The 6,470-nt window shown below is 53.8% G+C and overlaps 1 protein-coding gene across 1 annotated transcript in view; it reads right to left on the bottom strand.

The window, feature by feature from the left end:
- Positions 1-3,190, bottom strand: part of KPNA1 (karyopherin subunit alpha 1) — a 55,248-nt gene extending 52,058 nt beyond the window's left edge. The window contains exon 1 of the mRNA XM_075437905.1: positions 3,090-3,190. The gene's annotated coding sequence lies outside the window, so the exon portion shown is untranslated. The remainder of the gene's footprint in view (positions 1-3,089) is intronic.
- Between the last annotated feature and the right edge of the window lie 3,280 nt (positions 3,191-6,470).

Genomic DNA, 6,470 nt, shown 5'->3' on the forward strand with positions numbered 1-6,470 from the left:
CCTCTACCTTCTTCAAAATAATTTTAAAGTACTGATATTTCTATGGGCCTTGCATCCTACTGCTGGCATTTTGTATCTCAAAAACCTCACATTCATTCTTCCAAATAACATAGAACAGTTTAATCCATTACTTGCTTGACAGACTTCAAAAACTGTTTCAGATTAAGGACGGATTTTTTCTTCAGAGCAGCAAGAAACCTGAGTTGCTATCATATCGCTACCCCTTATCTCTGCAATTTACAACAGCATTTTTTTCATTACTGTTATTCTATTATTTGAACAAGGACTTCCACTAGGCTTTAGCCCCTTTAGTATGAAGCTGGATAATTTTCATATCAGTTTAACTTCCACTCTTGTTCTCTGAAAAAAAGAGGTGGTCTGGTCTTCCTAACTTGTTGTTTGTCCATTACATCATGCCAGAACCTCCTGTTTAGATATTCCAGCCACTCACAACATTTCATTGACCAATTCCTTTAATGCCTTTTATTTTTCTTGACTTGCTTCTATCCTACTCAGCTCCCTCACACCCCTATTCCCTCTGGCCTTCACAAGTATTTAAACAAATCCATTAAATTTAGCTATTCCCTGCTGCTTTTCTATTTCCTTTTATGTTTCCAATTTACATTAAAACCCCTAAACCTAATTCACATCACTTTTTTTAATCTGCTATATTTTATGCTTTTTCACATAGATTGGATTTCCATTTTTCTGGAGGACACCGTTTTACATCCATTAACCTCTATTCTCTTGCCACAGTTACATTTTCCAACCTAGCAACTTCTTTACTGTTGCTTTTAAAGGTGCAGTTCCCTTTTGTGTTAAGGATATCAATTAAGTCCCCCACTTCCTCCCCCCCCCCCCACTTGTAAAACACTTCAGGATGAAAATTCCACAATCTCATGGAAAAAGAGACAAAGATATCAAAGCAAGCCTGCCAGATACAGGGCAGTCTAAAATAAAACATACCACTCTGTTCATTTTAGCTTATTCAACAGAAAGGGGAGAAAAAGAAAAGAGCACTGTATTGAAACACTGAAGCTGAAATAAGACTATCAAACAATCTGGTTAAATAAACATTTACACTTAAAAGCCTCTATAAAGAACCTTTCAGAAACTGCTACAACATCTGACTGTAGTACTTTTAGTTCACATAGTGTCTTTGGCCAGTGCCGCTGAAATGGGTCATTGCTGCCTTTCCCTTTCTAACTGGACTAAACTGACTTCTCCAGAAACCAGCACCCAGATGAACACAAGCAAGCCAGGTCTGAAGACATCAACGCAGATAACGTAACATCAGGGAAAAAAAATTTAAAAAAAAAAATCAATGGATGGCATGCTGACAGTAAAAGGTAAACATTCTGGTACAGTCTTGGAATGCGAGATGGAATGTGACCAAGATTCTGTTTAGAAGTTTTGGACATGGGGGAAAAAAAATCCCAAGCCCCCAAAACAGCTGTGTTTCTTGGAAGTGAAGCATCAAGGCATCTGAAAGATTATGACAAGTGAACCCATTCAGAGAAAAACCTTACTTCACATGTCATCTTATCCTACCATGCCTCAAGCTACACTTCATTTTCCCTGTGCCTATGGGTATGTCTGAAGGGTAATTAAAAGGTGCAATCACAGTTCAAGTAGAAACAAACTTGTTTTGAAGGAGCTAGTTCACATGTCAATGCACGTGGTAACGTGGCAGGGAGAGCAACATAATGAAGATGCAACAAAAACAAGGACAGATACACCAAAGATTTGCGTGAGTCAAACTATTAATCTACATAGTGTTCTGTTAACTGCTCTATCCTAATTATTAATTGCCACAGGTACATATAAAATAGCTTTTTTTTTTTAAAAAAAAAAAAAAACCAACACTAGTTTCTAGGAATAAAGTTGCAATCCTGTTTCTGGATAGCCCACAGACATATCCCAACTTTGTTAAGTCTTTTGTTAACATCAAGCAGTCAGAGCAGAAAATACTCCAGCGAACGAACAAAAAAAAAAAAAAAAAACAACAAAAAAGCAGAGAAACGGCAGCTGGAAAACAGGATAAAGCATTTACTAAACACAACCATTCAGCCCCATTGGGGAATTCTGCAGAAACAGCAGCCCAGTATTTTCACAGCTCATGACCTGCCTTTTCAGCTTACAGTTTTGAGTTTTCATGAAACGCCCTCAAGAGGCAAAGCTTAAAAATCATCATTACGCGTAATCTTCTACGAGCCACGCAAATTTAAAGATTATGAATGGGATGAGCTCCCGCCGGCTACCAGGCCTCGGCAGACGTGACAACTGCAGCAGCTACGGAGAAAGCGCAAACCCTCCACCGCATGCAGGCGGTCAAAGGGGCAGCGCTGGGGCGGGGGTAACGCGGGGTGATGCGTGCGGGGAGCAGGCGCAGCCTCAGCAAGACCAGCCGAGATCACCAGGGGAAAAAAACAACCCGGACGAGCTTGGCAGAGCCAGGAGAAAGTTCCCGCCCCGGCCGAGTTCCCCCTGGAGCCGAGGCACTGCCCCTCCTCACGCCCCGTCCCGCCACCGGACAAGGCGGCCGGTCCCGCCGGCGTGCAGCAGCAACGGAGAAGCCCGGTGCCCCCGCGGCGCGGACTTGCCCGACTCCCACCCCGCCGACTTCCACAGCCGGAGCGCGGCTCTGCCGCCGAGGGCAGCCCGCCACCGGCACCAGCTCCCCGCCGCCCCACCAGCCACCCGGGGGCTCCGGGGGGGGACCGGCACCAGCCCGGCCCGCCGCCCTCCCGCTCTCCGGGACCTCCCCCCCGGACGGGCGGCGCGGGACCGGCGGGAGGCGACCGGCCCCGGCCCACGCGCGCGGCACCCGCCGCGCCGGCCGGCCCCGCCCCGCCCGCGCGGCCCCCGCCTGTTGCACGCGCGCAGGCTGGGGGCTCCCTCAGCCCGGGCCTCCCGCCGCCCGGGCCGAGGCGCCCCCCGCCCACCCGCCGCGGGGACCCGTCCCGCTTCCCGCGCCCGGCCCGGCCCCGCTCACCGCCCCGCTGCCGTTATCCCCCACCGCTCCGCTGGCCCGAGCTCCGGGGCTCGCCCCTCCCGGCGGCGCTCTGCCCCCTCCCGCCCCCCCGTACCTGCTGCCGGCGCGGCCCGGCCCCGCGCTGTCTCCTCTCGGGCCCGAGGCGCGCGAGCGCCGCTCCTTCCCTCCGTCCCTCCCTGCCTGCCCGGCGCTGGCTGGCGACGGCAATGCGCAGGCGCCGAGCGAGCTGCGTCATTTCCGACCTCACCGCAGCGCCCTCTGGGAGGAAGAGCTCTTCCGGCGGCCCCGCGGGCCGAGCCGGGCCGGGCCGGACGAGCCCGGGAGGTGGCGGCGGCGGCCGCCGCGCCGCAGCGGCGCCCTCCTCAGGACGGCGGCACCGGTGGGCCGCGGCCAGCGGGAAGACTACGGCTCCCGGCATGCAGCGCGCTGCCCCGCGCCGCCGCACGCAGGGGGCGCCGCTCCCGCCGAGGTCGCCGCGGTGCGCCGCGGGGCATGCCGGGAGCTGTAGTGCGGCGAGCCGGGGACGGGGGGGGCGCTGGGGAGGGGGAGGAGGCGCCGCCTCGCCGCCTGAGGGGCGGAGGCGGCGGGCGGGCGGGTCGCAGGCCAGGAGGCGGTGGCGGTGGGGCTGTTCCCTGCGGAGCGTGGCGGCCACGGTGCATCAGCCGCGAATGGCGGGGCGGCATCAGGCCGCGGGCCGTGACCTGTCAGCGCTGCCCCAGGGGAGGGAGGTGGAGGGGACACGGACCGGGGGGCGGCGAGGCCGAGCGCGGCAGCGCGGCGGTGACAGGCGCGGGCGGGGGGCGCTGGCCGCACCGGTAGCGCCGGCAGCCCCGCCAGCCGCCCGTCAGCCGCGGTGCGGGCGAGGCGGACCCGTCCGTCAGGCGGCGTGACGAGAGCCCGCCCGCAGGTCCACAGAGGAGCACGGGGAGGCGACGGCGGGAGGGGGGCCCAAGCGGCACCGCGCGGGGCTGCTCCCGGGCCCGTCCCCGGAGCCGTCAGCCCGCCGGAGGCACAGGGGCACCGTGGCAGGTGGGAACCCAGATTAAGGACTCGGAGGAAGGGGCTGCTGGGGGAGCAGGGAGACTGGAGAGTCTGGGATCGAGGGGAGCTACTGGGCAGAGTGTCTGAGCCCAGCTGCTGGAGGGAGCCACGCTGTACCTATGTCTCTCTCTCTATATATATATGAATACACACATATATAGACACCTATATTCAGTAGCACACCCCCACCCTGCTCAGCCAGGGCACAGGGGTGGGACGAGGCTGCTGGCGCTGCTGTTCGCGTGAGTGCCCTGTGCGTCTGGCTGTGTTACGCGGGTGGCCGTCCGTCTGTGGACGTTTAAGCGGTGCATGTGCGTTATCTGTGATCTGTGCGTGTGCCCGCTGGGAATGCGGGCGCAGCCTGGCTGCTGCGTGGACCTGGGGGCATGGAGCTGCGGCAGCCTCGCCACTCTCAGGCTACCAGGTCTGGCCCGATTTTCACATATCAATAGATACATATATTTATAGACATATGTATATGTGTACACATGCATATGCATATACATATATGGTATACATATACATATATGATAGCATATACTTCTAATAGGTATATTTCAAAGGGCTTCCATACAGCACAGTATTTCTACCCACAGAATTGAGACGAGAGATGAAAGCAGACAGGCAACAGCTTTCTCCCAAACCATTTGCACCAAAAAATAAATAACTGTTACACTTTTCTGTCAGAGATTTCACGTTTCTCACACCTTACCGGTAAGCACATCTGTACTGCAGCAGGAGGTCTGGTTACAGCATTGGCTGGCATTCCTGAGATACCTTGAATCAAATTAGCACAGGTAACAGCGGCAGCAGAGATCTGCAAGTTCTCCTGGTTTTGCTGAGAGTCTGGTTTCAGGTGCAGCTGAGCTGATGCAATCACAGAATGTTCGGGGTTGGAAGGACCTCTGTGGGTCATCTAGTCCAACCCTTCTGCCGAAGCAGGGTCACCTGCAGCAGGCTGCACAGGACCATGTCCAGGTGGGTCTTGAATATCTCCAGAGAAGGAGAATCCACAACCTCCCTGAGCAGCCTGTTCCAGTGCTCCGTCACCCTCAGAGTGAAGAAGTTCTTCCTCGTGTTCAGACGGAACTTCCTATGCATCAGTTTGTGCCCATTGCCCCTTGTCCTGTCGCTGGGCACCACTGAAAAGAGTCTGGCCCCATCCTCCTGACACCCACCCTTAACATATTTATAGGCATTGATAAGGTCCCCTCTCGGCCTTCTCTTCTCCAGGCTGAACAAGCCCAGCTCCCTCAGCCTTTCCTCGTAGGAGAGATGTTCCAGTCCTCTAATCATCTTTGTAGCCCTCCGCTGGACTGTCTCCAGTAGCTCCTCATCTTTCTTGAACTGGGGAGCCCAGAACTGGGTACAGTGGTGTGCTGCAGGTACAAGGATGAGTTCCTGTTTCCCATTGCCTTCGCTCTTCTGCTCCTCTCCACCACGTACACATTTTCAGGGATGGTGACCTATGTTCATTCTGCATGTCTTGCAATATGCTGCCCTAAAAGGCCACCACAGATGCCACCTTTTTGCAGTACAGCCATCACCTGGAGGCAAGGATGTGCAAAACTTGTGGGCTTGTGTTACGTGGGGCTGCAAGGCAGAGCACAGCGCAGACTGAGGCAGGCCCAGGGCAGGCTGTTTGGATCTGCATGACCACTGAGCAACACATGGAAGCAGTAGAAAGTGCCACCAGAGTTCAGACTGCCTGGAAACATGGAGATCTAAAACCAGGCTGACATCAGGTGCTGGTGAAATTAATGCAGAAGGTAGTTTCATTTCTGGCAACAGATACTTCTGAAGCCATGAGTGTTTTAGTAATTTGGGTTAATTTAGCTGGAGGGAATTTAATCCTAAACCAGCAACGCAGAATTTTGAGAAGGTTTTTTTAATTCATATAAAAGTAAGGCACACAAGCAGCATGTTTTTAAACACAGTCTAAATAGATGATGACAACATTCAAGGCTGAAGAATGACCCTGAACTGGTGGGACGAGGGGTGGAAGTGGATGGGGTAACAGATCAGTGATCATGTTGTGACTGAGTGAAATTTGGGTTTAGGCAGGTTAGCACTGGCCTCTGTTTTCCCCAGTGCAATGGGATGACAGAAAATGGTATCACAATAATACAGCCCTTTCTAAAAAAGGCCACGGAGCCCGGCTGCTAGCCATATTTAGCACTACTAAATTACGATTGGCACCAGCAAGCCTTGGTTGTCACCTACTGACATTTTGTTCAGCCCTAAAAATGAAAACACAGTTGCCTGCCCTGTTTCAAATGATGAGAGTCACTGGGGACTCGCAGATAGGGAAAGATAAGGCAGAGCAACAAGTTCATCGTGACTTAGGATCTCGGAGCTGCCACCGCCACAGCCAAAAGATGGTGGTCCGTGTTTCTCAGGTGGTGAAAAGTGGTCGCGTGTAGCAGCAAGGTTG

The sequence above is a fragment of the Opisthocomus hoazin genome, chromosome 1, assembly GCF_030867145.1.
Source record: "Opisthocomus hoazin isolate bOpiHoa1 chromosome 1, bOpiHoa1.hap1, whole genome shotgun sequence".
In the NCBI taxonomy this organism is placed as follows: domain Eukaryota; kingdom Metazoa; phylum Chordata; class Aves; order Opisthocomiformes; family Opisthocomidae; genus Opisthocomus; species Opisthocomus hoazin.